The sequence below is a fragment of the Lissotriton helveticus genome, chromosome 6 (assembly GCF_964261635.1).
Source record: "Lissotriton helveticus chromosome 6, aLisHel1.1, whole genome shotgun sequence".
NCBI classification, from domain to species: domain Eukaryota; kingdom Metazoa; phylum Chordata; class Amphibia; order Caudata; family Salamandridae; genus Lissotriton; species Lissotriton helveticus.
In genome coordinates this window covers 1,274,764,233-1,274,792,019 of record NC_136067.1, presented here as the reverse complement: position 1 = coordinate 1,274,792,019, position 27,787 = coordinate 1,274,764,233, and the positions used below count along the sequence as shown (strand labels likewise).

General features: G+C 49.1%; 1 protein-coding gene across 3 annotated transcripts in view; it reads left to right on the top strand.

Annotated features, from left to right (window-relative positions):
- The window catches only part of GEMIN6 (gem nuclear organelle associated protein 6), a 95,126-nt gene that overhangs the window by 23,348 nt on the left and 43,991 nt on the right, over positions 1 to 27,787 (top strand). The window lies entirely within an intron of this gene.

The window sequence follows — 27,787 nt, the reverse complement described above, 5'->3', positions numbered from 1 at the left end:
TCTTTACCCCTCTCCCTCCCGTTGTTGTGCCTTCTCCCTCCCCGTACCCCTCGTCCCCGCAGCCCGCCCGCTATCTGTGCCTTCTCCCTCCATGTCGATACTTGACTATATCATGCCTTTACAGGTCTGTTTCGCCTGCATGGGCTTTATGCTTCCTTTAAGACGAAAGTGTGCCGTGTGTGTATGTCGTATGGTTTCGACGAATGCAGCCATCAGGAAACGTTTTGCCTGATTTTAAGATGTGCAGCTGTGTAGCTGTGTGTAAACCATAGTCACAAGCATTTGCAATGCAAATGGTCTCGCATTTTTTTTTTCTTCTGAAAGGGATTTTTCCCAACGGACTCAAACAAGATATGCTTGAAACCAGCCTCCTTCTCCTTGTTTTAATATTCTGAAAAAACCTGAGTGATACCTTATATCCATTGTATTTAACCTGTTTTTAAATGATGCATCAGCATTTTAAATCCTACTGTAATTGCGCAATGATTCACTTAGTACAACACAACAGGCCTTTCACTGACCCCCCCTATCCCCTGCAGGGTAGCACCAGCCCGGTGCCCCGCTGTGGTCCGTGTTCGGGGGTTGTGTTTGCTTCGCGCGCACTACATTTGAAAAATCTAAAATACAGTGTTCCTTTACGACTTGTTCACGTACACTTTGTAAACGCGCTTCCCCATCCAGGCCCCTCTCCCACCTTGTTAGACAGGTTCTCCGAGGCCACTTCTTCCGGCTTGAGGAATGTGCAGCCTGCTTAATAGTGTAGTTGTACTCGTAAAGGGCCTGTGAGCGCCATCCATTTCTTGCCCTCTTGCTGTTCTCACAACTTCTCGAGCTTTTACCTTTTTGTTGCTCTGGCGTCATCACCTTTTTGTGGGAACCGTGCAGTGCACCGCTTTTAATTGCAAGCGGCACATATGAACTTCTAAGCGTATCACTTTAACAGTGCACTGGTGCAAAACTAAGCAAAAACAACTGTGATTCTTTTTCAGTTTGGGTGACAGTAGAGAAAAAAGAATTTAACTAATAAGGCATATTACAGTAACATTTTGTACCGGAAATAACGATGGTAAATTACGTCTGTTGTTTATGCGATGGAGAAAATGCCACCAATACATTGCTGTATTCCCTAATGTTCAAGCCACCCCTTCCTGCTTGTTTGCTTTGCCTGTGCTTGTTTACGTAATGCCCCTGTGGCTGTACGCATTTCAAGTGTGTTTTCATTTCATGTTCACACTCCATTTGAGTGCATGTGTTCTGTTTTTCCACTCGGCGGGCTTCTGTGCGACAAAGGTGATTCCCGGACCCCACCAATGCTCCGCACCCGGTACAAGGGGCAACGGGGGCCCACATTGTTCAGCAAATTCGCCCAGTGTGCACCTCACGCCCACTCAGGGCAGGGGATTCTTCGTAAGCGGCACTAGTATTACGAGCTCTGCATCACTTGACTATTTCTCAACACAGATGGGAATCATTATGAACACTTCTGGAATTTTTACTTGAACCCTATTTCTGCTGCATTCCGGTCCCCTCCTTTCCCAAAAGCGAAGACGGATGGGAATTTAGAATTCATAACTCCCCTAAAGGGAGTAGCTGCATCAAAATAACCATTAGTGTCCACGCTTGTACTGGAACTGAAGCAAAGCCGCTGATGCCATTACCTTCTGTGAAGATTACGGGCGTTTAAAGCTCCTTTCGCCCGGTCGCTTAATTAGCCTTCATTGTAAAACTTTGTCAGATCTGAGAGCAGCTGTCTGATGCCAGTTTGTTCCAGGCCCAGCCTGAAGCTCAACAGCTTATCAGCACTTGGCATCTCCTCTCTGCTGATCACACAGATGACTCATGACTAACACTTTTGTTTATCCAGTCAGATAGGTTTACTCCAGTTTGTTTGTTGAACGTTTAGACATGCACTTGTAAAGAGTGCCTGTGCTGCAGCCTCTTGTTTGTATTTACATACCGCATGGGTGCAGCTGCTAGGTTCTTGTACTCCCTTCTGGAAGATGTATGTGAAAGCAGTATTCTTGTGGAATGTCATTGTTCCGTGCTGAACAGATGGAGGAAGACACCTATATGTTTTAACTAGATGCACATAGTCTTTTTTAGGTCTCGCTGAGCCAACCCCACACACACACACAACTCCACACACACACCCGCACACACACACAACCCCACACACAACCACACACACACACAACTATCTATCTCTCTATCGCCCTCACTCTATCTCTCTATCTATCGCCCTCACTATCTATCTATCTATCTATCGCCCTCACTCGATCTATTGCCCTCACTCCATCTATCTATCGCCCTCAATCTATATATCGCCCTCACTCTATCTATCTATCGCCCTCTATCTATCTATCGCCCCCCCCTCACTATCTATCTATCTCTATCTATCTATCTATCTCTCTATCTATCTATCGCCCTCACTCTATCTATCGCCCTCAGTCAGTCTATCTATCTATCGCCCTCACTTTATCTATCTATCTATCGCCCTCACTCTATCTATTGCCCTCACTCTATCTATCGCCCTCACTCTATCTATCTATCTATCACCCTCTAACTATTATCTATCTATCGCCCTCACTCTGTCTATCTATCGCCCTCACTCTGTCTATCTATCGCCCTCACTCTGTCTATCTATCGCCCTCACTCTGTCTATCTATCGCCCTCACTCTGTCTATCTATCGCCCTCACTCTGTCTATCTATCGCCCTCACTCTGTCTATCTATCGCCCTCACTCTGTCTATCTATCGCCCTCACTCTGTCTATCGCCCTCACTCTGTCTATCGCCCTCACTCTGTCTATCTATCGCCCTCACTCTGTCTATCTATCGCCCTCACTCTGTCTATCTATCGCCCTCACTCTGTCTATCTATCGCCCTCACTCTGTCTATCTATCGCCCTCACTCTGTCTATCTATCGCCCTCACTCTATCTATCGCCCTCAGTCAGTCTATCTATCTATTGCCCTCACTCTATCTATCGCCCTCACTCTATCTATCTATCTATCACCCTCTAACTATTATCTATCTATCGCCCTCACTCTATCTATCTATCGCCCTCACTCTGTCTATCTATCGCCCTCACTCTGTCTATCGCCCTCACTCTGTCTATCTATCGCCCTCACTCTGTCTATCTATCGCCCTCACTCTGTCTATCTATCGCCCTCACTCTGTCTATCTATCGCCCTCACTCTTTCTATCTATCGCCCTCACTCTGTCTATCTATCGCCCTCACTCTGTCTATCTATCGCCCTCACTCTGTCTATCTATCGCCCTCACTCTGTCTATCTCTGTCTATCTATCGCCCTCACTCTGTCTGTCTATCGCCCTCACTGTCTCTGTCTATCGCCCTCACTCTATCTGTCTATCGCCCTCACTCTATCTGTCTATCTATTGCCCTCACTCTGTCTATCTATTGCCCTCACTCTGTCTATCGCCCTCACTCTGTCTATCTATCGCCCTCACTCTGTCTATCTATCGCCCTCACTCTGTCTATCTATCGCCCTCACTCTGTCTATCTATTGCCCTCACTCTGTCTATCTATCGCCCTCACTCTGTCTGTCTATCGCCCTCACTCTGTCTGTCTATCGCCCTCACTCTGTCTGTCTATCGCCCTCACTGTCTCTGTCTATCGCCCTCACTGTCTCTGTCTATCTATTGCCCTCACTCTGTCTATCTATTGCCCTCACTCTGTCTATCTATTGCCCTCACTCTGTCTATCGCCCTCACTCTGTCTATCTATCGCCCTCACTCTGTCTATCTATCGCCCTCACTCTGTCTATCTATCGCCCTCACTCTGTCTATCTATCGCCCTCACTCTGTCTATCTATCGCCCTCACTCTGTCTATCTATCGCCCTCACTCTATCTATCGCCCTCAGTCAGTCTATCTATCTATTGCCCTCACTCTATCTATCGCCCTCACTCTATCTATCTATCTATCACCCTCTAACTATTATCTATCTATCGCCCTCACTCTATCTATCTATCGCCCTCACTCTGTCTATCTATCGCCCTCACTCTGTCTATCGCCCTCACTCTGTCTATCTATCGCCCTCACTCTGTCTATCTATCGCCCTCACTCTGTCTATCTATCGCCCTCACTCTGTCTATCTATCGCCCTCACTCTGTCTATCTATCGCCCTCACTCTGTCTATCTATCGCCCTCACTCTTTCTATCTATCGCCCTCACTCTGTCTATCTATCGCCCTCACTCTGTCTATCTATCGCCCTCACTCTGTCTATCTATCGCCCTCACTCTGTCTATCTATTGCCCTCACTCTGTCTATCTATTGCCCTCACTCTGTCTATCTATCACCCTCACTCTGTCTATCGCCCTCACTCTGTCTATCTCTGTCTATCTATCGCCCTCACTCTGTCTATCTCTGTCTATCTATCGCCCTCACTCTGTCTGTCTATCGCCCTCACTGTCTCTGTCTATCGCCCTCACTCTATCTGTCTATCGCCCTCACTCTATCTGTCTATCTATTGCCCTCACTCTATCTGTCTATCTATTGCCCTCACTCTGTCTATCTATTGCCCTCACTCTGTCTATCTATCGCCCTCACTCTGTCTATCTATCGCCCTCACTCTGTCTATCTATCGCCCTCACTCTGTCTATCTATCGCCCTCACTCTGTCTATCTATCGCCCTCACTCTGTCTATCTATCGCCCTCACTCTGTCTATCTATCGCCCTCACTCTGTCTATCTATCGCCCTCACTCTGTCTATCTATCGCCCTCACTCTGTCTATCTATCGCCCTCACTCTGTCTATCTATCGCCCTCACTCTGTCTATCTATCGCCCTCACTCTGTCTATCTATCGCCCTCACTCTGTCTATCTATCGCCCTCACTCTGTCTGTCTATCGCCCTCACTCTGTCTGTCTATCGCCCTCACTCTGTCTGTCTATCGCCCTCACTCTGTCTGTCTATCGCCCTCACTCTGTCTGTCTATCGCCCTCACTGTCTCTGTCTATCGCCCTCACTGTCTCTGTCTATCGCCCTCACTCTGTCTATCTCTGTCTATCTATCGCCCTCACTCTATCTGTCTATCGCCCTCACTCTATCTGTCTATCTATTGCCCTCACTCTGTCTATCTATTGCCCTCACTCTGTCTATCGCCCTCACTCTGTCTATCTATTGCCCTCACTCTGTCTATCTATCGCCCTCACTCTGTCTATCGCCCTCACTCTGTCTATCTCTGTCTATCTATCGCCCTCACTCTGTCTGTCTATCGCCCTCACTCTGTCTGTCTATCGCCCTCACTCTGTCTATCTATCGCCCTCACTCTGTCTATCTATCGCCCTCACTCTGTCTATCTATCGCCCTCACTCTGTCTATCTATCGCCCTCACTCTGTCTATCTATCGCCCTCACTCTGTCTATCTATCGCCCTCACTCTGTCTATCTCTGTCTATCTATCGCCCTCACTCTGTCTATCTCTGTCTATCTATCGCCCTCACTCTGTCTGTCTATCGCCCTCACTGTCTCTGTCTATCGCCCTCACTGTCTCTGTCTATCGCCCTCACTCTATCTGTCTATCGCCCTCACTCTATCTGTCTATCTATTGCCCTCACTCTGTCTATCTATTGCCCTCACTCTGTCTATCGCCCTCACTCTGTCTATCTATCGCCCTCACTCTGTCTATCTATCGCCCTCACTCTGTCTATCTATTGCCCTCACTCTGTCTATCTATCGCCCTCACTCTGTCTGTCTATCGCCCTCACTCTGTCTGTCTATCGCCCTCACTCTGTCTGTCTATCGCCCTCACTGTCTCTGTCTATCGCCCTCACTGTCTCTGTCTATCTATTGCCCTCACTCTGTCTATCTATTGCCCTCACTCTGTCTATCTATTGCCCTCACTCTGTCTATCTATCGCCCTCACTCTGTCTATCGCCCTCACTCTGTCTATCTCTGTCTATCTATCGCCCTCACTCTGTCTATCTATCGCCCTCACTCTGTCTATCGCCCTCACTCTGTCTATCTCTGTCTATCTATCGCCCTCACTCTGTCTATCTATCGCCCTCACTCTGTCTATCTATCGCCCTCACTCTGTCTATCTATCGCCCTCACTCTGTCTATCTATCGCCCTCACTCTGTCTATCTATCGCCCTCACTCTGTCTATCTCTGTCTATCTATCGCCCTCACTCTGTCTATCTCTGTCTATCTATCGCCCTCACTCTGTCTGTCTATCGCCCTCACTGTCTCTGTCTATCGCCCTCACTGTCTCTGTCTATCGCCCTCACTGTCTCTGTCTATCGCCCTCACTCTATCTGTCTATCTATTGCCCTCACTCTGTCTATCTATTGCCCTCACTCTGTCTATCTATTGCCCTCACTCTGTCTATCGCCCTCACTCTGTCTATCTATCGCCCTCACTCTGTCTATCTATCGCCCTCACTCTGTCTATCTATTGCCCTCACTCTGTCTATCTATCGCCCTCACTCTGTCTGTCTATCGCCCTCACTCTGTCTGTCTATCGCCCTCACTGTCTCTGTCTATCGCCCTCACTGTCTCTGTCTATCTATTGCCCTCACTCTGTCTATCTATTGCCCTCACTCTGTCTATCTATTGCCCTCACTCTGTCTATCTATCGCCCTCACTCTGTCTATCGCCCTCACTCTGTCTATCTCTATCTATCGCCCTCACTCTGTCTATCTATCGCCCTCACTCTGTCTATCTATCGCCCTCACTCTGTCTATCTATCGCCCTCACTCTTTCTATCTATCGCCCTCACTCTGTCTATCTATCGCCCTCACTCTGTCTATCTATCGCCCTCACTCTGTCTATCTATCGCCCTCACTCTGTCTATCTATCGCCCTCACTCTGTCTATCTATCGCCCTCACTCTGTCTGTCTATCGCCCTCACTCTGTCTGTCTATCGCCCTCACTCTGTCTGTCTATCGCCCTCACTCTGTCTGTCTATCGCCGTCACTCTGTCTGTCTATCGCCCTCACTGTCTCTGTCTATCGCCCTCACTGTCTCTGTCTATCGCCCTCACTCTGTCTATCTATCGCCCTCACTCTATCTATCGCCCTCACTATATCTGTCTATCGCCCTCACTATATCTGTCTATCGCCCTCACTATATCTGTCTATTGCCCTCACTCTGTCTATTGCCCTCACTCTGTCTATTGCCCTCACTCTGTCTATTGCCCTCACTCTGTCTATTGCCCTCACTCTGTCTATTGCCCTCACTCTGTCTATCGCCCTCACTCTGTCTATCTATCGCCCTCACTCTGTCTATCTATCGCCCTCACTCTATCTATCGCCCTCACTCTGTCTGTCTATCGCCCTCACTCTGTCTATCTATCACCCTCACTCTGTCTATCGCCCTCACTCTGTCTATCGCCCTCACTCTGTCTATCTATCGGCCTCACTCTGTCTATCTATCGCCCTCACTCTGTCTATCTATCGCCCTCACTCTGTCTATCTATCTATCACCCTCTAACTATTATCTATCTATCGCCCTCACTATATCTGTCTATCGCCCTCACTCTGTCTATTGCCCTCACTCTGTCTATTGCCCTCACTCTGTCTATCGCCCTCACTCTGTCTATCTATCGCCCTCACTCTGTCTATCTATCGCCCTCACTCTGTCTATCTATCGCCCTCACTCTGTCTATCTATCGCCCTCACTCTGTCTATCTATCGCCCTCACTCTGTCTATCTATCGCCCTCACTCTGTCTATCTATCGCCCTCACTCTGTCTATCTATCGCCCTCACTCTGTCTATCTATCGCCCTCACTCTGTCTATCTATCGCCCTCACTCTGTCTATCTATCGCCCTCACTCTGTCTATCGCCCTCCCTCTGTCTATCGCCCTCCCTCCCTCTATCTATCGCCCTCCCTCCCTCTATCTATCGCCCTCTATCTATCGCACTCACTCTATCTATCTATCGCACCACCACAGCATCACTCAGCACCACCACAGCATCACTCAGCACCACCACAGCATCACTCAGGGGCACCATAACATCACTATGCGCTACCACAGGATCACTGAACGCCACAGCATCACTCGTCGCCACCACAACATCACTCCACGCCACCACAGCATCAATCTATGCAACCATTCAACAACAACTGGTTCAAATATGTTCTCTCAATGTTTCAAACTTTATTACAAATGTCACAAAAAGATGTTAATATTTCACTTCTGTTCTTGGATTTTCGTCACAATAAAATACACTGAACATAATCTTCACTAAAGTTATTTACAAAAGTTTAAGCTATTGCCATTATAATTTACAATAACCTTTATTTAAGTATTAATTATTAAAAACAATTAAAAGCCATTGTTATTTGTAATATTAATACATCTAAGTCACGTAAATACAACACATATTGCATTACAAATGCTATAGGTGTCACATTTGCGAAAGTTATAACTATTGGCATTGTAAATGACAAAGCTATTAATTTCACTATTTTGAAAACCAACACATAAATAAACAAGCATTGGAAATGCAATAGGTCTCGCATTAGAAAAGTTGGAGTTATTGGTCTTGTAAATGACATATTTTATTTATTTGTTGGTTTTAAAAATTGCTAAATTGATGGCTTTGTCATTTACAATGCCAATAGTTATAACTTTCGCGAATGTGACACCTATAGCATTTGGAATGCAACATGTTTTGTATTTACGTGACTTAGATGGCAGCTCTGGTCGTTAGGCCACATCTCTAGAGAGCAGGAGAGTGCAGCAGGGGAGAGAAGCACAGCAATGCAATAGGTCTCGCATTAGGAAAGTTTGAGCTATTGGTATTGTAAAGGACACATTTTTTATTTATGTGCTTGTTTTGAAAATAGCGAAATTAATAGCTTTGTTATTTACAATGCCAATAGTTTTATCTTTTGCAAATGTGACACCTATTGTAACACAATATGTGTTGTGAGGGTGGGTGAGGGTGAGGGGTTGAGGGTGAGGGGTTGAGGGTGAGTGAGGGTGAGTGAGGGTGAGGGGTTGAGGGGGAGTGTGAGGGGTTGAGGGTGAGTGATTGAGGGTGAGGGGTTGAGGGTGAGAGGTTGAGGGTGAGAGTGAGGGTGAGGGGTTGAGGGTGAGTGAGGGTGAGGGTGAGTGAGGGTGAGTGGGGTTGAGGGTGAATGAGGGTGAGTGAGGGTGAGGGGTTGAGGGTGAGTGAGGGTGAGGGGTTGAGGGTGAGGGGTTGAGGGTGAGTGAGGGTGAGTGAGGGTGAGGGGGTGAGGGGTTGAGGGGGAGGGGTTGAGGGTGAGGGGTTGAGGGTGAGGGGTTGAGGGTGAGGGGTTGAGGGTGAGGGGTTGAGGGTGAGGGGTTGAGGGTGAGGGGTTGAGGATGAGGGGTTGAGGGTGTGAGGGTGAGGGGTTGAGGGTGAGTGTGAGGGTGAGGGTGAGGGGGTGAGGGTGAGTGAGGGGGTGAGGGTGAGTGAGGGGTTGAGGGTGAGGGGTTGAGGGTGAGGGGTTGAGGGTGAGGGGTTGAGGGTGAGGGGTTGAGGGTGAGGGGTTGGGTTGAGGGCGAGGGGTTGAGGGCGAGGGGTTGAGGGCGAGAGGGTGAGGGGGTGAGGGGTTGAGGGTGAGGGGTTGAGGGTGAGGGGTTGAGGGTGAGGGGTTGGGTTGAGGGCGAGGGGTTGAGGGCGAGGGTGAGGGGTTGAGGTTGAGGGTGAGGGGTTGAGGGTGAGGGGTTGAGGGTGAGGGGTTGAGGGTGAGGGGTTGAGGGTGAGGGGTTGAGGGTGAGGGGTCGAGGGTGAGGGGTTGAGGATGAGGGGTTGAGGGTGTGAGGGTGAGGGGTTGAGGGTGAGGGGTTGAGGGTGAGGGGTTGCGGGTGAGGGGTTGCGGGTGAGGGGTTGAGGGTGAGGGGTTGAGGGTGAGGGGTTGAGGGTGAGGGGTTGCGGGTGAGGGGTTGCGGGTGAGAGGGTGAGGGGTTGAGGGTGAGTGAGTGTGAGGGGTTGAGGGTGAGTGAGTGTGAGGGGGTGAGGGGGTGAGGGTTTGAGGGTGAGGGGGTGAGGGTGAGTGAGGGGTTGAGGGTGAGGGGTTGAGGGTGAGGGGGTGAGGGGTTGAGGGTGAGGGGTTGAGGGTGAGGGGTTGAGGGTGAGGGGTTGAGGGTGAGGGGTTGAGGGTGAGGGGGTGAGGGTGAGTGAGGGGTTGAGGGTGAGGGGTTGAGTGTGAGGGTGAGGGGGTGAGGGTGAGTGAGGGGTTGAGGGTGAGGGGGTGAGGGTGAGTGAGGGGTTGAGGGTGAGGGGTTGAGGGTGAGGGGTTGAGGGTGAGGGGTTGAGGGTGAGGGGGTGAGGGGTTGAGGGTGAGGGGTTGAGGGTGAGTGAGAGTGAGGGGTTGAGGGTGAGTGTGAGGGGGAGGGGGTGAGGGGTTGAGGGTGAGGGGGTGAGGGTGAGTGAGGGGCTGAGGGTGAGGGGTTGAGGGTGAGGGGTTGAGGGTGAGGGGTTGAGGGTGAGAGGGTGAGGGGTTGAGGGTGAGGGGTTGAGGGTGAGGGGTTGAGGGTGAGGGGTTGAGGGTGAGGGGTTGAGGGTGAGGGTGAGGGGTTGAGGGTGAGGGGTTGAGGGTGAGGGGTTGAGGGTGAGTGTGAGTATGAGGGGTTGAGGGTGAGTGAGTGTGAGGGGTTGAGGGTGAGTGAGGGTGAGGGTGAGGGTGAGGGTTTGAGGGTGAGGGTGTGAGGTTGAGTGAGGGGTTGAGGGTGAGGGGGTGAGGGGTTGAGGGTGAGGGGGAGGGGTTGAGGGTGAGGGGTTGAGGTTGGGGGTGAGGGTGAGTGAGGGGTTGAGGATGAGGGGTTGAGGGTGAGGGGTTGAGTGTGAGGGTGAGGGGGTGAGGGGGTGAGGGTGAGTGAGGGGTTGAGGGTGAGGGGGTGAGGGTGAGGGTGAGTGAGGGGTTGAGGGTGAGGGGGTGAGGGGTTGAGGGTGAGTGAGGGGTTGAGGGTGGGGGTGAGGGGTTGAGGGTGAGGGGTTGAGGGTGAGGGGTTGAGGGTGAGTGAGAGTGAGGTTGAGGGTGAGTGAGGGTGAGGGGGTGAGGGTGAGGGGGTGAGGGTGAGGGGGTGAGGGTGAGGGGGTGAGGGTGAGGGGGTGAGGGTGAGTGAGGGGTTGAGGGTGAGTGAGGGGTTGAGGGTGAGAGGGTGAGGGGTTGAGGGTGAGAGGGTGAGGGGTTGAGGGTGAGTGTGAGGGGTTGAGGGTGAGTGAGTGTGAGGGGGTGAGTGGGGGGTTGAGGGTGAGGGGTCGAGGGTGAGGGGTTGAGGGTGAGGGTGAGGGGTTGAGGGTGAGGGGTTGAGGGTGAGGGGTTTAGGGTGAGGGGTTGAGGGTGAGGGTGAGGGGTTGAGGGTGAGAGGGTGAGGGGTTGAGGGTGAGTGTGAGGGGTTGAGGGTGAGTGAGTGTGAGGGTGAGGGGGTGAGGGTGAGTGAGGGGTTGAGGGTGAGGGGTTGAGGGTGAGGGGTTGAGGGTGAGGGGTTGAGGGGTTGAGGGTGAGGGGTTGAGGGTGAGGGGTTGAGGTTGAGGGTGAGGGGGTTGAGGGTGAGGGGTTGAGGGTGAGTGAGGGGTTGAGGGTGAGTGAGGGTGAGGGGTTGAGGGTGAGTGAGGGAGGGTGAGGGGTTGAGGGTGGGTGAGGGTGAGGGGTTGAGGGTGGGTGAGGGGTTGATGGTGGGTGAGGGGTTGAGGGTGAGGGGTTGAGGGTGGGTGAGGGTGAGGGGTTGAGGGTGGGTGAGGGGTTGAGGGAGGGTGAGGGGTTGAGGGTGGGTGAGGGGTTGAGGGTGAGGGGTTGAGGGTGAGTGAGGGGTTGAGGGTGCGTGTGAGGGGTTGAGGGTGAGTGAGGGTGAGGGGTTGAGGGTGAGTGAGGGGGTGAGGGTGAGTGAGGGGTTGAGGGTGAGGGGGTGAGGGTGAGTGAGGGGGTGAGGGTGAGTGAGGGGGTGAGGGTGAGGGGTTGAGGGTGAGGGGTTGAGGGTGAGGGGTTGAGGGTGAGGGGGTGAGGGGTTGAGGGTTGAGGGTGAGGGGTTGAGGGTGAGGGGTTGAGGGGTTGAGGGTGATGGGTTGAGGGTGAGGGGTTGAGGGTGAGGGGTTGAGGGTGAGGGGTTGAGGGTGAGGGGTTGCGGGTGAGGGGTTGAGGGTGAGTGAGGGTGAGGGTGAGTGAGGGTGAGGGGTTGAGGGTGAGTGAGGGGTTGAGGGTGAGTGAGGGTGGGGTTGAGGGTTGAGGGTGAGGGGTTGAGGGTGAGTGAGGGTGAGAGTGAGGGTGAGGGTGAGTGAGGGTGAGGGGGGTTGAGGGTGAGTGAGGGTGAGGGTGAGGGGTTGAGGGTGATGGGTTGAGGGTGATGGGTTGAGGGTGATGGGTTGAGGGTGAGAGGGTGAGTGAGGGTGAGGGTGAGTGAGGGTGAGGGTGAGTGAGGGTGAGGGTGAGTGAGGGGTTGAGGGTGAGTGAGGGTGAGAGTGAGGGGTTGAGGGTGAGTGAGGGTGAGAGTGAGTGAGGGTGAGGGTGAGTGAGGGTGAGTGAGAGTGAGGGTGAGTGAGGGGTTGAGGGTGAGTGAGGGTGCGGGGTTGAGGGTGAGGGGGTGAGGGGTTGAGGGTGAGGGGTTGAGGGTGCGGGGTTGAGGGTGAGGGGGTGAGGGGTTGAGGGTGAGGGGTTGAGGGTGAGGGTGAGGGGTTGAGGGGGTGAGGGTGAGGGGGTGAGGGTGAGGGGGTGAGGGGTTGAGGGTGAGGGGTTGAGGGTGAGTGAGGGTGAGGGGTTGAGGGTGAGTGAGGGTGAGGGGTTGAGGGTGAGTGTGAGGGTGAGGGGTTGAGGGTTAGTGAGGTTGAGGGTGAGGGTGAGGGGTTGAGGGTGAGTGAGTGTGAGGGTGAGTGAGTGTGAGGGTGAGGGTGAGGGGGTGAGGGTGAGGGGGGCACAAGTCCTAACAAGGAAGCAAAGCAAACAGCCGGAGAAGAGAGAAAACGGCAGGAATCGAAGTAAAGAGGAGGATGCAATGAGAGGTACAGAGGGAGTTAGCATAAAAGGAGACACGGCCGACGGCCGTGAAACTGAAAGTACGGCCGGCCGTGAATAATTAGGGGATGAGCGCACGCTGAGAAGCTGCCTTTGATGTGGTAATGCGAGGCAGGCAGGCAGGCGGCTGGTGGCATTGTGCACGCGCTTTTTAGGGCTTGCGCTTGCGCAATGACCTAAAAAGCACATGCACATCAAGAAATCGCCAGTGGAATCGTGCTTGGGTAAACGCTGTTTAAGCCCCTATAGAGCTTCGCCAGCTATGCGCATGCACACAGCAGGCGAGCCCTAAAAATACAAGCAACATGAGGTCTGGTGTGGGGAAAAGAAAAAGCGCCATAACACACTGATACAATGCCTGGTGTTGGAAAAGCGGAAGCGCCGTAACACACTGATATAATGTGCGGTGTTGGAAAAGCAAAAGCGTTGTAAGATGTAGTAGCACACACGCAAAATGAAACCCCGCAATTTGCCAAACTGTAAGCAGCTGTAAAAGCGAAAGCGCTGTAAGACGGAGGGAAAGGCAGATAAGGGGAGGGGGGAGGAGAAATGCGACACGGCGGGCAGGGGAGGGGGCGGAGCGGGGAGAGGGTGTGAAAACAGCAGGGGCCTGGAGTGCGGCTGAGGGAACTGATGTGCACGCGCTTTTAAGCTCAATGCACATGCGCATTGAGCTTAAAAGTCACGGGCACTGCAAGGAATCGCCACGATTCCTTGCAAGTTAGTTAAAGAGTGGTTAAGCCCCAATAGTCTCGCAAGCTCGATGCGCATGCGCATCGACAGGCGAGACCTAAAAATGTGTCATTTACAATACCAATAACTCAAACTTTCCTAATGCGAGATCTATTGCATTGCAAATGCATGTTATTAGGGCTTCATAGTACACCTTTAGCCGTTAGATCGGTTTTTTGTTCATGGCGTGCTTTAAGAACCAGGATAAACTTATTAATTGAAAACAATAACAATATCAACATGTTTAAGCTCAGCCTATCCCATACAGTGCAGCCTGGGAATAAAATTGATTATCTTTTATAGCATTTTTGTGTATTTTTAATTCATATCAGATTGCAAACACTTTGCTCCTGCGCTTTTAAAAATAGGCTTAGGCTGGAACAGGCTGTCGTGAATATATGCCTTAAGTCTTTTAAAAAAACACATGCGTCTGTGCCAAACACAAGCAAACGCCTGCACAAATTAAGCACTGGTAATCGTCCACAGACAACTGTACAGCATCTCTGAATGCAAACCTATTACCACCCTCAATCTCTCTTCACACGCGTTTCTGCCTACAACATATCTCTCAACCTTTTTTTGATAAACACATTTTTATTTAGTTTACAGAAGGAGAACACCAGCCAATCCGCACTGTAATTGAATGATCGAGGATTACAAATACAAATTCTCGTTACCCAATATACAGACATCAATAAAGCAGAGATAAGACGGAAACAGTCAGACCCCCCCATAATTAGACCCCTCCCCCCAGCCACTTCCCCCAAATTCTGCGGTATTTCATGGGGCAGCAACGTGCCGCATACATAACCTTCTCTTGTGTGGCGCACCAGTCCACCCCATCCCGCCAACGTCTCACAGTTGGTGGTTCGGGCATTTCCAGGAGGCCGCAATGTCTCTCTTGGCCACCACCATAGCTGTAGCGAAGAACAACTTTTCGTTGCGTGACCCGTCTAGCCCATCGGTGATGCCCAGGATTGTGTGCTTAGGGTCGTGTGGAACCCCCCCACCCAAGAACCTCGGAGACTTCCTCTTCAATGCCTTTCCAGAATCTCGTTAGGAGGGGACAGGCCCAAACCATGTGGAGGAAGTCAGCGGGTTCATGGCCACATCTGGTATAGGCTGAAGACGGGCTAAGCCCCGCGCGATGAAGGCGCACAGGGGTAAGGTATGCGTCATGTAGGTAGTAGAGCTGCACCAAGCGCAGCCTAGCGGAGGCGGCTCTCAACCTTTTAAGGTTTCGCTCCTCTTATATTAAATCCGATGGTTCTACTTTTTCATTCCCTTGTGCCTTGAAGGATAATTTGGAGGGTAAAGTCATGACATTATCAAAGTGTTGTACATGTTAAGCTACATATTTTAACGATGTAAATGTGTATATAATGTGTGTATGCATGCATACATGTAGATTTATACAGTGCAAACTTAATCATAAAAAACAGACCGCTGTAATCATACAGAGGAGACATATTCATGTAAATACACTCATTTTTGTATGTTTAAAGCAATGAGTGAACCTACAAACACAAGCATACTGTATGAATAGTACAAAAAATACTCATATAGGCTAACATTATAAGTGCATGTACATTGGCAGGCTGAAACACAAATGAAGGCATGCTTAAGCTGCTTAAGCAGGTCATCTATCTTACTGCCCCAGGTACATCTCGGAGAGTGTTATATTAAAGGCGTGCTCCTTACACCGTTCTGTGCAGTGGGTAGATGCGTTCCTGTCTCGCTGCTCACCAAACGCTGCCCCCTAGCGGCCAGTTATTAGCGGTTTCACTTCGCCACCAATGAAGACATTTTGTCAATGGACACGAGTCCTGTCAAAAGCACTGAATAATGTCAAACTATGGCTTAAAGGAACAAGCATTGGCATAGCCAGTATATTTATTTATTTATTTATTTAGCGATTTATAGAGCGCCTGGTGACCCGGAGGCATCCCCGCGCTGTAGCATTTGTGGAGGCCAGAGGGGAGAGGGGACTTTATTTTGGGAACAGCAGCGTTTTCAATTTTTTCCGGAAAAGGAGATGGCTGGGTTCCTGCCTCAGGGGGCGAGGAAGTGAGTTCCATCCTGAGGATGCTTTTACAGAAAAGCGTCTACCGCCGGTGCGTGCCTTCCTGTATCTGGGGACGTTGGCCAGACGCTCATTGTTCGAGCGTAGGGATCTGGGGGCCTTGTAGGGGGTAACCAGGTCTCTCAGGATAGCAGGGCCGAGACCGTTGAGAAGTTTGTGTGCGGTGCACAGGGCCTTGAATTCTACCCTTTGTCGTATTGGAAGCCAGTGGAGGGCCTTGATCGCTGGTCTGGCTGAGACTCTGGAAGGGAGATTCATAAGGAGCCGGGCAGCTGCGTTTTGCGTACGCTGAAGTTTAGCCATAGTGGCTTCAGGAGCTCCTAGATAGACCGTGTTACTGTAGTCTAGCCGCGCAAGGATCAGGCCTTGGACCAAGAGTTTCCTAGATAGGGGCGGAAGTAGTGGGAGGATCCTGCGGATGGAGCGCATGAGACCAAAACAGGTGCCTGCTGTTTTGGTTGCTTGGGTTTTCAGAGACAGCTCGGGTTCCAGCCAGACTCCTAAGGTCTTAATTACTTGTTTCGGGGTGGGTACTTCCCCGAAGACGTCTGGCCAGACCGAAGAGGGGATGGTGGTCCATTGCTTGCCCAAAAGCGTGACTTCTGTCTTTGATCCGTTTAGCTTGAGCGATGACTCGCACATCCAGTGGTGAATTTGTTGGAGGCAGTTCGGCAGATTGTCTGGGTGATTGTCCAGATGTGAGAGTGAGACGACCAATTGCGTGTCGTCCGCATAGCTCACTATCTTAATCCCGAAGGGGGCGACGACATCCTCGAGGGGGGCCATGTAGGCGTTGAATAAAGTGGGGCTTAGGGATGACCCCTGGGGGACTCCGCTCGCAAGGGGGAGGGAGGCAGAGTGGGAGTTGCCATCCCATACCTGGAACGAGCGCCCTGAAAGGAAGGATTCTATCCATGTGAGCGCCGAACCTGCGAGCCCTGCCACGGCCAGCCGATGGAGTAGGACACGGTGGTTAACCGTGTCGAAGGCTGCGCTGAGGTCCAGGAGGATCACTGCCACTGACCCTCCTGAATCCAGGATGCACCTTGCCTCCTCGATGACAGCGAGGAGGGCGGTATCTGTGCCGTGGCCCGGGCGGAATCCAGTTTGTGACTGCCGCAGAAGGTTGTTTGATTCAAGGAACTGTGACAGTTGCCCATTGACCAGTTTCTCGGCCATTTTGCTGACGCATGGGAGGAGTGAGGTTGGCCGGTAGTTCGCCATGTCGGCGGGGTCCAAATGAGGTTTTTTTAGGAGTGCCTTGACTACTGCACTCTTCCAGCTTGGGGGGACAGAGCCTTGAGATAGCGAGATGTTTATCAGCTCCGTGATCGTAGGCACGATGACAGGGGCTACTGTTTTCAGGAATCTAATGGGGGCAGGATCTAGAGGGGAGCCGCTTTTCATTTTGGCCATGGTTGTGCTTACTTCGTCCAGTGTTACTGCTCTGAAAGCGGTCAGCTGAGGATGCATGATGTTTCCTGAGAGGTTGGAAGATGCATCATTGTCCATGTGGTTCAGCAGGCAGGGATGGGGGAGGGAGACTAGAATACGTGCGGTTTTGGAGTTGAAGTAGGTTGCCTTTGGGACCTTACAAGTGTTTAGCCATGCAACAGTTGATGTTGTTGCACCAAGGCTATTGTGCTGCATAACTTACTACTTATAAGGTCCCAAAAGCGAGACCTATTTGCTATGCCAATGCTCGTTAAGGCTACTTGTGTGGGTGGCACGGCACAAATAGTGCTGCAGGCCCACTAGTAGCATGTGCATTACCAGCCCTGGCACACATAGTGCCCTTTACTAGGGACTTTACCAGTAAGCTAAACATACTAATCATGGACAACCAATTACCATTACACTTTACACCGGTAGCACTTGCATTTTCACACTGTTTAGCAGTGGCAAAGTGTCCAAAGCATCTAATTTGGCAACACCATGTCAGAACAAGCATTTGCAATGCAATAGGTCTCGCATTATTAAAGATTGCGCTATTGGCATTGCTAAATAAGGCAGCACCAATAGCTCAAATTTTAATAATGCGAGACCTATTGCATTGCAAATGGTTGTTAAAGTATGTACTGAAAAGGGGAAAAATATCAGCTTTGGGTGATTTTTCTTTGTTGTACCACCAGGGACATTAAAATATCTGCCATCCGGAATAAAGCTTGCCAGGTGGCAACCCTACCTTCTACGCACACATGTAATACTACTGGTCATGTGAACGCTAACTCTGTTCTGTCACAAATGCTTAAAATAAAGGCATACAAATTGCAAGAATATACCCGGACTCCCCTTTCCTTAGCGGAGCCAAATTCTGACAGTTCGTCTGGCTTCCTTATCGAAACTTGAGGATTCCCCATCATTGAATTTCTAGTAATTACCACTGCTCTCATTTCCAACCCTGAGGACTTTTAATCCGTATAAAAAGGGCGGTGGCATTCCTGAGCTTTAAGCATCTCCCCCTGGGATCCCTTCCCCTCTGGCCCTCTCCCTAACCAACTCTCCTCTCGCCTGCAGAAACAAAAGGCACAAAGCCACTTAGGTGCCCCCCCCCCCCCCTTTAATTCCTTTACAACCCATCACCAGAGAAGGATCATTAACTCTGCACTCACCCTCCTGGCAGGGAACTTAAAATGTAGAATCACTATGGAGCCCACATCCTGTAAATAACCCCTTCCCGTCCACCCCCTGCTTCTGCCTTCACAGTGTGCTCTACCTAAGGGGAACTTAAGAGATGGTACGAGGGCACATCACGTGATCACACGGGGTGGGAATTAAGTTTCTAGCCAGCCCAGTGAAGAGCCGGGGTTCGCTTCAAGCTCAGTCAAGTAGTGAGGGGAGGGGCTGCCACGGTGACTCTTCGCACCATAAAACCTCGCACACAAAGGCCAGGCCGAGCAACAGCCGCCGAGCCCGGCAGCATACATTAGCCGCCTTTGAAGTGTAATGCGGTGGACACACTTGGACAGTGACCTCGCTCACGGCCTGTTGGCGGAATGCAGGCCCTGTGCCCCTGCACAAGCCCTGCAGCCCAGAGAGCAGTCACTGGCTGTGCGGAGACACATTGGGTAATGTAGAAACACCTGCTTCCTGGTCACCTAGAAGGATCTGCAGTGGACACTGGTGAGAAACATTTGTTTGTCTCATCCAGGAATGCGTAGGGATAAAAAGTGTGGTACTTTTCCAGTTTTTCCTTGGTTTTCAATATTCACACAGTTTTAAAAGCGTTGCCTAAAATATTTGTTTCTCCACATCCTTTAAACAAGCACATGGTGGGAAAGAGATTCCGAACATTTCAATTCACTGCGGATGTTAAAACAAATATTTCCACGCCGGTTGAAAGGCGCCGGATTTTCAGTACACAAGTGAGAACATATATTCCAGGAAGTGTCAGAGCCTGCTTATCCGCGACAAAAGAACCATAACATCTCAAACCAAGCGCACCTGTTACACCGAGCAACCCCCTTTCCCTTTTACCCTATTATTAACGCCCAAACAAGCACTATATAGAGATTCACAAGCAGTCCCAACGCCTTTGCACACCCAATTTGTACACATCTTTTATGCTAAAAAAATCATAATTAAGTGTGCAAATTCATGTGAATAGGTCTCCTACATCTACCAGCATATTTTCGAGGTGTGGGTTAAGGGATTTCCCCACATGGAAAAAGATTTTGGTGTGGGATAGCAAAATTGCACTCTCCGATACATATTACCACTACAGACGCTGGAGGTGGGAGCCTGCAATGATGCGTAGAATACTCTGGGCTCCTGGTGGCAGCTAACAGCTTTGTTTGTTTGTGGCACTTGCGCTTTAGCTGTAAACATTGTAAGTTAAAGCGTGGGTGCCGCGATTGCTTAGAAAGTGAAGAACTAGAATTTTTTTCTATTTCTATTTTATTTCCTTTTAAGCAATAGCAGCACCCGCGCTTTAGCTTAAGATGTTTACAGCTAAAGCGAAGGTGCCCCGATTGTAACAAAAGTAAGCAAATTTTTAAAAAATGGGTGCTGCACGCTTTTTTCCCCTACTTGTTTACTTTCGTTACAATATCGGCACCTGCGCTTAGGCTTTGAACATCTGAAGCAAATGTGCGGATGTCACGATTGGTTTAAAAGAATTATTTTCCAAATGTTTTTTTTAAAGCAATCACGGCACCCACGTTTTAGCTTAAAATATCTAAAGCTAAAGCGCGGGTGCTGACATTGTAAATGCTTTTTTCATTTTGAAACATGCTCCTGGACCCCGTGTGTGGGGCATTTTTCGCATTTAAGGCACCTTTTACTGCTGCAGATACATTTGATTTATGAAGCTGATATCAAACTGCAGCTTTCGGCCACACTTCTGATGACACTGTGTGTGGTCTGGAAAACTTACAGGAGCACACGGACCATTTATTCTTTATTCTGCTGCTCGCCCAAGACGACAATTTTAAACCAGCAGCACTAAAAGAGATCGCTATTGTAAAAAAAAGAAAAAAAAACCCTCGGGAGTGATGCGCGCTCGTGCCACAGCGAACATGTGTTATCACTTAACGCGCCCGTGTCTGGGCACGATAATTGAAAACATATGGGCTTTGGTGCACGTAACAGACACCAATAGGCCATGGGCAGAACAATGCGCCCGCCTTTGGCCTATTGCGTGCTCAAACAAAACACGCACACAAAGCCCTATAGTGGAACCCAAAAGTAAAAGCACACGTACGACGAGCGTGTGCGATTCCAGGGTCCGTTTCCAAACCCCAGGCAAAAGGGCTCTCGCCTCGCAGTGCAACACAGGGCGCGAGCCCTAAAAAAGGTCTAGGGGGAATACAAGTTTAGGGAACTTTAGCCAAAAAGGGCCAAGTCCTACAGTCCAGAACAACTGCTTCCGCACTTGAGTCTCCTCGTAGCTGGGGTGAGCAGGCTTCTCAGGGAGGCTCTGGTAACTTCTCGAGCTCAGTGTTCAACAATCAACCAACGGATATAATAATTCCAATTTCCAGCCCATTGCTTGGCCTTTAGAAAAAAAAGTGATTTTATTCACAAGGATTAATTAAATAATACACAATCCAATTGGTTAATCGAGATAGTGACAATAGATAGGATTTACACCCTCCCTAGTTGTTTCTTTGGGAGGCCCTCCATCTGGTTTAGAATCAGTAAAAGAGTGAATCAAGCACATGGGAAGCCTTTTTGTTCTCACACAGTGAAATGTGCTCTCATTACAAGTCTTAACCCCCTCTTTGAATTTGATAAGCAACAAGTGAGTCTTCAATTTATTGTAGCTCTAGTGGCTCCTCCACGTATATTGCTGCAGGGTCTAAATTGAGGAGGAGGTTAATAGGCCGACGTGGAAGCTGGGTGCAGGCCACTTGCAACTACGGGCCCGGCCAGCTTCAGTCTTTGTAGGCCCCTCTGCAGGTGCAGACCTGGCCACTGCAGTCTCTGGCAGTTGAGGTAATAGCAGCCACAGGCTTTGAGTGGCAGTGTGGGGTGCTCAAGATCAACAATTAAACAACATACACATTAGTGACAGGAGTTGGCTTAACGGCTAGGGCGGTTGACCTCGGAGTTGGGAAACTGGGTTCGAGTCTCGGCAAAAAAGCTGAACATCCTGTGATTCTGGGCAAATCACGTAATCTCCCCATGCCTAGCAAAAATGAATGTGTCCTCCTGTAACGCAACTGGTGATATGTAAAGTGCTCTGATACCAGATACCTTCAGGTCAAGTTCGCATTATATAAAACTCTGTTAGAATTATTGTGTATGGTGTTTTTTACGGTTCAGCCCAGTGCTTGTCTGTATGAAAAATAAATGACTTTCAATCACACACTTGTATTAAATGCTACATAATACAATTGCTTATACAATTAGTGTCAGTGGAGGTGATTTTATTGGTGCTACACATCTCATCCCCCGTACTAGTCTCTCCCGAGTAGCCCTCTATCTGCTGAGTCTCCCTTTGTAATTGAGTAAATAATGACTCAGGCGCAGATGCAGTTTATTTTTTGTGATGCATCCCTGCCTAGGCTGATGAGTAGTGAAGACCCACTCAAACAAGCAGTGGTCACGGCTGTTGCAGCCCTGATCAGACTGGAGATAGTTGTAGCCCCACCTGGGCCAAAGATGATCATAGCAGTTGCAGCCCCCATCGAGGTCTAAGCTGATCATGGCAGTTGCAGCCCTGTCCTGGCCTATGATGATGATAGAAGTTATACCCTCTGTCTGGAGCTACGAAGATCACTCATTTGCAGCCCTCATCTGAGTCTATGATGATCACTCCATTGCAGCTACCATCTGGACATTGGTAATCCATCAGTTGCTTTCAGAAACCGGTGTAAGAGACTAGGAGTGCCATGTCAGATGGATCTCTCCCAGCTTGCTCTTGGGCAGTCTGCTCTCACTGCATGGCCCTATTCCACTGGGGACATGCAGGGTCTTATGGGCAGTCTCTCCTCCTGCACAACCAGGCACACTCCTTACCTTGCTCAGCAGAGAGGCAAGCAGACATTTGGGTGCCCTAGACACATCCTCAGCTCCACCAGCAGAAAATACAGACTTTGAGTGATGCTCTTCCTCCTCTCGGAGACTGGCTGTCCGGCAGATGCCATTCCTGGTTGCACAGAAGGCACGTCGAGTACTCTGTGGAGCACTCTTCCGTAGTCGCAAAGGAATTGGAACAAGTGGGATGGTTTAGGTCCCACTTTTATATCCAAATTCTAGACTATGATGTGGATCCACTGTCTCAAACTGAAGAACCAGTTTGGGGTACTATTCTTTCCAGTGTCCCGCTCAAGCTGCTCTCCAGACAGTCTTTATGTAGAGTGATACTTCTAAACAGCAGGTAGCTTCGGACTGATCTCTAACCTGGAGTAATCTCAACACTGGCACAATGAGGTGTTGTGTTTCTGCACCTGGCTGTCATCCGCCCAACGGAAGGAGTAACAAAGAGTCCGGTCTCACCTAGAAACTTCATCACCATATACAAAAGAGACTGAAACCTATTTGTCGCCTCCTAGGATTCAGACGCATTAGGGAAGCAGAAAGAGTGCTTAAAGCAGATACCACGCAGACTATTGTATTTAGCCTAAGCCGATATCTTCTTGCTATAGCCATTGTACGCAAAAGACAAGGTCTGAAACTATAATTGTTGAAGTGACAGGATAAGGCATTTGACAGAAAAGTTGGTAATGATGTTGACATGGTTTTGGGCTTTTAGTGGATAAGATGTTGCGTTATTTGCACATCTAAATTTTGCTACATGAAATGGAAGAAATACCTTTTAAAATTGTTAACATGTTTTTATCCATTAAATAATATCAGCATCTGGTTTTTTAATATAAATATTTATTAATAATTATATTTATTGCTAGTTTTTAAACTTTGTACCTCCTATGCATTTAGCGAACTAGGGACTGACTAATTAGAATAGTGGATTAGGAACTTCAATTATCTGATCTTGTTAAGCTCCCTTCTGAAAATATTGTACTGTTTATCATGACCCTTCTCTCTTTATGGCTTTCCATCAAACTAAATGAAAATTGAAATTCCCATTATTGATATTATCTGTTTTTATAGAATGTATTGGCTTTTATGTAAATGATTCTTTTATGGTTTGTCTAACCGAAATAAAGATTTGAATGAATGAAAAGAGACTTCAATTACACCCGTAATTCCTTTCATTCAACAATTGGCAGTGCTCAAGAAGATTAATAAGCAGCTCTTGGTTAACAAAAGACCTCAAGGCATCTTTAAAGGTAGCCTGGTCCCATCGTCCTCACTTCAGTTTCTGGTTCACCACTCTACTGCTACAGAAATTCAGGCAATACACTTGCACTCTCTGGAAACAAAGGCCTCACCATTCATCTTGTGTTGTAGCAGGCCAAGGTAATCCAAACTGGATCCCACTGACCCTTATTACTCAGGCTCTCTCATATACAGAGCTTATCACTACACATGCTTTGCATGCACCACATATGCACATGACATACACTTGGGATGCCAATTCAAGGCTCTAGGATAATACATAATAGAAGAACTTTACACCAGTGCAACAGTAGGCCTCAATCCCAGTGACCCTGATAAAAAGGTCTGGTCACAATACAGATCTTTCTAAAACACTATATGCTGCCACCACCACTTTACAAAAAGAACAGTTGATGGACAGAATGCAGAACAATGCCATACATTCACCCCAGTACAGAGATCCGGGCCCAAATCCATAGTTTTTTTGCTCACCATGCCATTACAGTTTGGACCCAGTCATATGCAAATCAGTCTTGACCTTGCGCCCAATGGGAACAGTCCAGCCCGAAATGCCAGGCCAGGTCCTCCCTGAACTCGAATCAAGCATCCTAGGACCGGTTTCGGGCTATCAACCCTCATCAGCCAGGATAGCTTCACTCCAGTGGCATGGAGAGCAAGGGACCCATGTCTGAGCATACCCGTCCCACTCGGGTGACAAATGCAAAAAGAACAATTGATGGACAGAATGCAGAACAATGTCATACATTCACCCCAATACAGAGATCTGGGCCCAAATCCATCGTTTTTTTGCTCACCATGCCATTCCAGTTTGGACCCAGTCATATGCAAATCAGTCTTGACTCTGCGCCCAATGGGAACAGTGGTGAGCAAAAGAACCATGGATTTAATCCAGATCTCTTGACTGGGGGTGAATGCATGATTTATTCAGCATTCCATCCATCATTTGTTTGCGTAGCACTTTTCACCCTAAGTGGGATGGGTATGCCCCGACGTGGGTCCCTTGCTCACTGTGCCACTGGAATCAAGCTAGCCTGGCTGATGAAGGGTAATACCCAGAAACCGGTCCCAGGATGCTTGTTTCGGTCCAGGGAGGACCTGGCTTGGCAGTTTGGTCTGGACTGTTCCCATGAGGCACAGGGTCAAGACTGATTTGCATATGGCTGTGTCTAATCTGGGGTCGCATGGTGAGCAAAAGAACAATGGATTTAACCCAGATCTCTTGACTGAGGGTGATATGTATGATTTATTCAGCGTTCCGTCCATTATTTGTTTGCGTACCCACCACCACTTTAAGCACTATATTTAAGAGAGGGACATTTATTCTCTGCCTATAATAAGGGAACGCTTGCAGGGCTTGAAAAGTCCACTCGCATTTGCGAGTCAGATTCAATAAAGACAAGCTATTTTTAGGCCCTACTCGCCCTTTCTGGCGAGTAGGAAGACAAACTGACACTTGACCTCTGCCTCTGAAAGCAGAGCAAATGTGACAAGAAAGCAAGATTTAAAGGCATCTTTATTGCTCACAAAGTGAGCAATGAAAATGCTTTTAAGTCTCTTTAACTAGTCATATTTGCTCAGCTTTCAGAGTTAGAGGTCAAGTGCGTTTCAGTTAGGTCGAGTAGATGGTTCACGTTACTAGACCTGCAGGTCTTGTGCAATTTTATGATTTTTTTGAGCCCTGGCTTGATTCACCCCATCTGGTCACAGGACAGATCCATGAACTCTCAGAGTCCGGTACAGGTCTAGGCCGTAGTGCACCCGCTTAGAGTAGCGTGATGGTAGGACCAGATTAAAAGTCAGGACCCCAGCTTTACACGTAGTTGTGAACTCAGGGCAGGGAACACATCGGTGTGCCTTTGCAGAGAACATTCCCGTCTCACCATATACATTCTACTAAGATGAAATCTCTGAACTCTTTTCATACTGTCACAGTGCTGCGCACGTGTCGTTGCATGGCCAATGTATCCAGTGTTGACCTTGCACAGCAGGTCCTTATGTGGGCATTTCTAAAAAAATAATATATATATATATATATATATATATATATATATATATATATATATATATATATATATATATATATATATATATATATATATATATATATATATATATATATATATATATATATAATTGCTAATAGACCTATTGGTAGAGCAACATGATAAAGGTACTCGACCAACCAGGTCTCCACTTAAACTTGTATTTTTTTGGTAGCAAAATATTTAGTGATATCCAAGATTGTTTTAATTTGTCAGAATTATAGCATTTAGTAGGGGAGAGATACCTGTGTCAATTAATTGAGCCATTGAGCCATTGCTTGATACCATGTTCACAGGCTCAGAACCCATCTTATCCACCTAGCCTTTTTCTTTCTGAAGTTGATCAAAATGAGTACCATTAAGTAGTCTAACAACATCTGTTATCTGTCAATAGTCGAAAGAAACCGCTCAAGGCATACTACAAACACCCTGGTATTCCTGGACTCTAACACCACTTGAAAGATTCCCAATCCGCTGCTGTTCACAGATATTCCCCATCTCAGACCAAAGTTTAACATAAAGTAGTCCGTGCTATTGTCCCTAATGATAACATCCATAGATCTTAGCAGTCAGCAACTATCATCCCACTCCATAACAAGCATTTACAATGCAATGGTCTCTGCATTGTTAAAGTTAGAGCTATTGGCATTGCTCATGACATTATTTTTATTTATGTTTTGGTTTTTAAAACATATAAATAAATGGCATTGTCATTTACAATGCTAATAGCTTAATCGCTCGCAAATGCGAGACCTATTGCATTTGCACCCACACAGAGCCACACACACAAAGCCACCCACACACAAATACAGAGCCACCCACACAGTCATTCACATAGAGCCACCCACACACACACACAGCCACCCACACAGAGCCACCTACACACACACAGAGCCACCCTCACACAGATAGAGCCACCCACACATAGAGCCACCTACAAAAAGCTACCCACAGAGAGCCACACACACACACACAGAGCCACACACACAGAGCCACACACACACACACACACACACACAGAGCCACACACACACACACACACACACAGAGCCACACACACACACACAGAGCCACACACACACACACAGAGCCACACACACACACACGGAGCCACACACACACAGAGAGCCACACACACACAGAGAGCCACACACACACAGAGAGCCACACACACACAGAGAGCCACACACACACAGAGAGCCACACACACACAGAGAGCCACACACACACACAGAGAGCCACACACACACACAGAGCCACACACACACAGAGCCACACACAGAGCCACACACACACAGAGCCACACACACACACAGAGCCACACACACACACAGAGCCACACACACACACAGAGCCCCCCACACACACAGAGCCCCCCACACACACAGAGCCCCCCACACACACAGAGCCCCCCACACACACAGAGCCCCCCACACACACAGAGCCCCCCCCACACACAGAGCCCCCCACACACACAGACAGACAGAGCCCAACACACACACAGACAGACAGAGCCCAACACACACACAGACAGACAGAGCCCAACACACACACAGACAGACAGAGCCCAACACACACACAGACCGACAGAGCCCAACACACACACAGACAGACAGAGCCCAACACACACACAGACCGACAGAGGCCAACACACACACAGACAGACAGAGCCCAACACACAGACAGACAGAGCCCAACACACACAGAGCCCAACACACACAGATCATTTCAGGTATTTGAAGGCGATACTGTCTCTTTCAGTAGACCCCTAGGCTGTGGGGTACCGCAGGGCTCATCTTTGAGCCCTATGTTGTTCAACATATATATGAGACCACTGGCTGAGATTGTCCGTCCCTATGGTATTAAGATCATCACATATGCGGACGATACTCAGCTAGTGGTTTCTCTTACACAGCGAGACTGTCAATCAGCACAGGTTGATCTGGCGGGCTGCCTAGAGGAAGTCAAAAAGTGGATGACTGCCTCATGTCTCAAACTCAATGGAGACAAAACGGAACTTATGCTCCTCGGCGGCTCCGTTGTCCCTACGATTAACTCAATATGGCCTCCTTGTCTGGGCCCTCCACCAATACCCAAAGATACCATAAAAAGCCCTGGTATCTGGCTGGACAGGTCCTTCACTTTTAACAGCCAGGCAACCAGGCTATCAGCCATTTGTTTTGGCCTGCTCAGACTTATCAAGCAGATTCTTCCCCTCTTGCCCTTCGAAGTCAAACACATG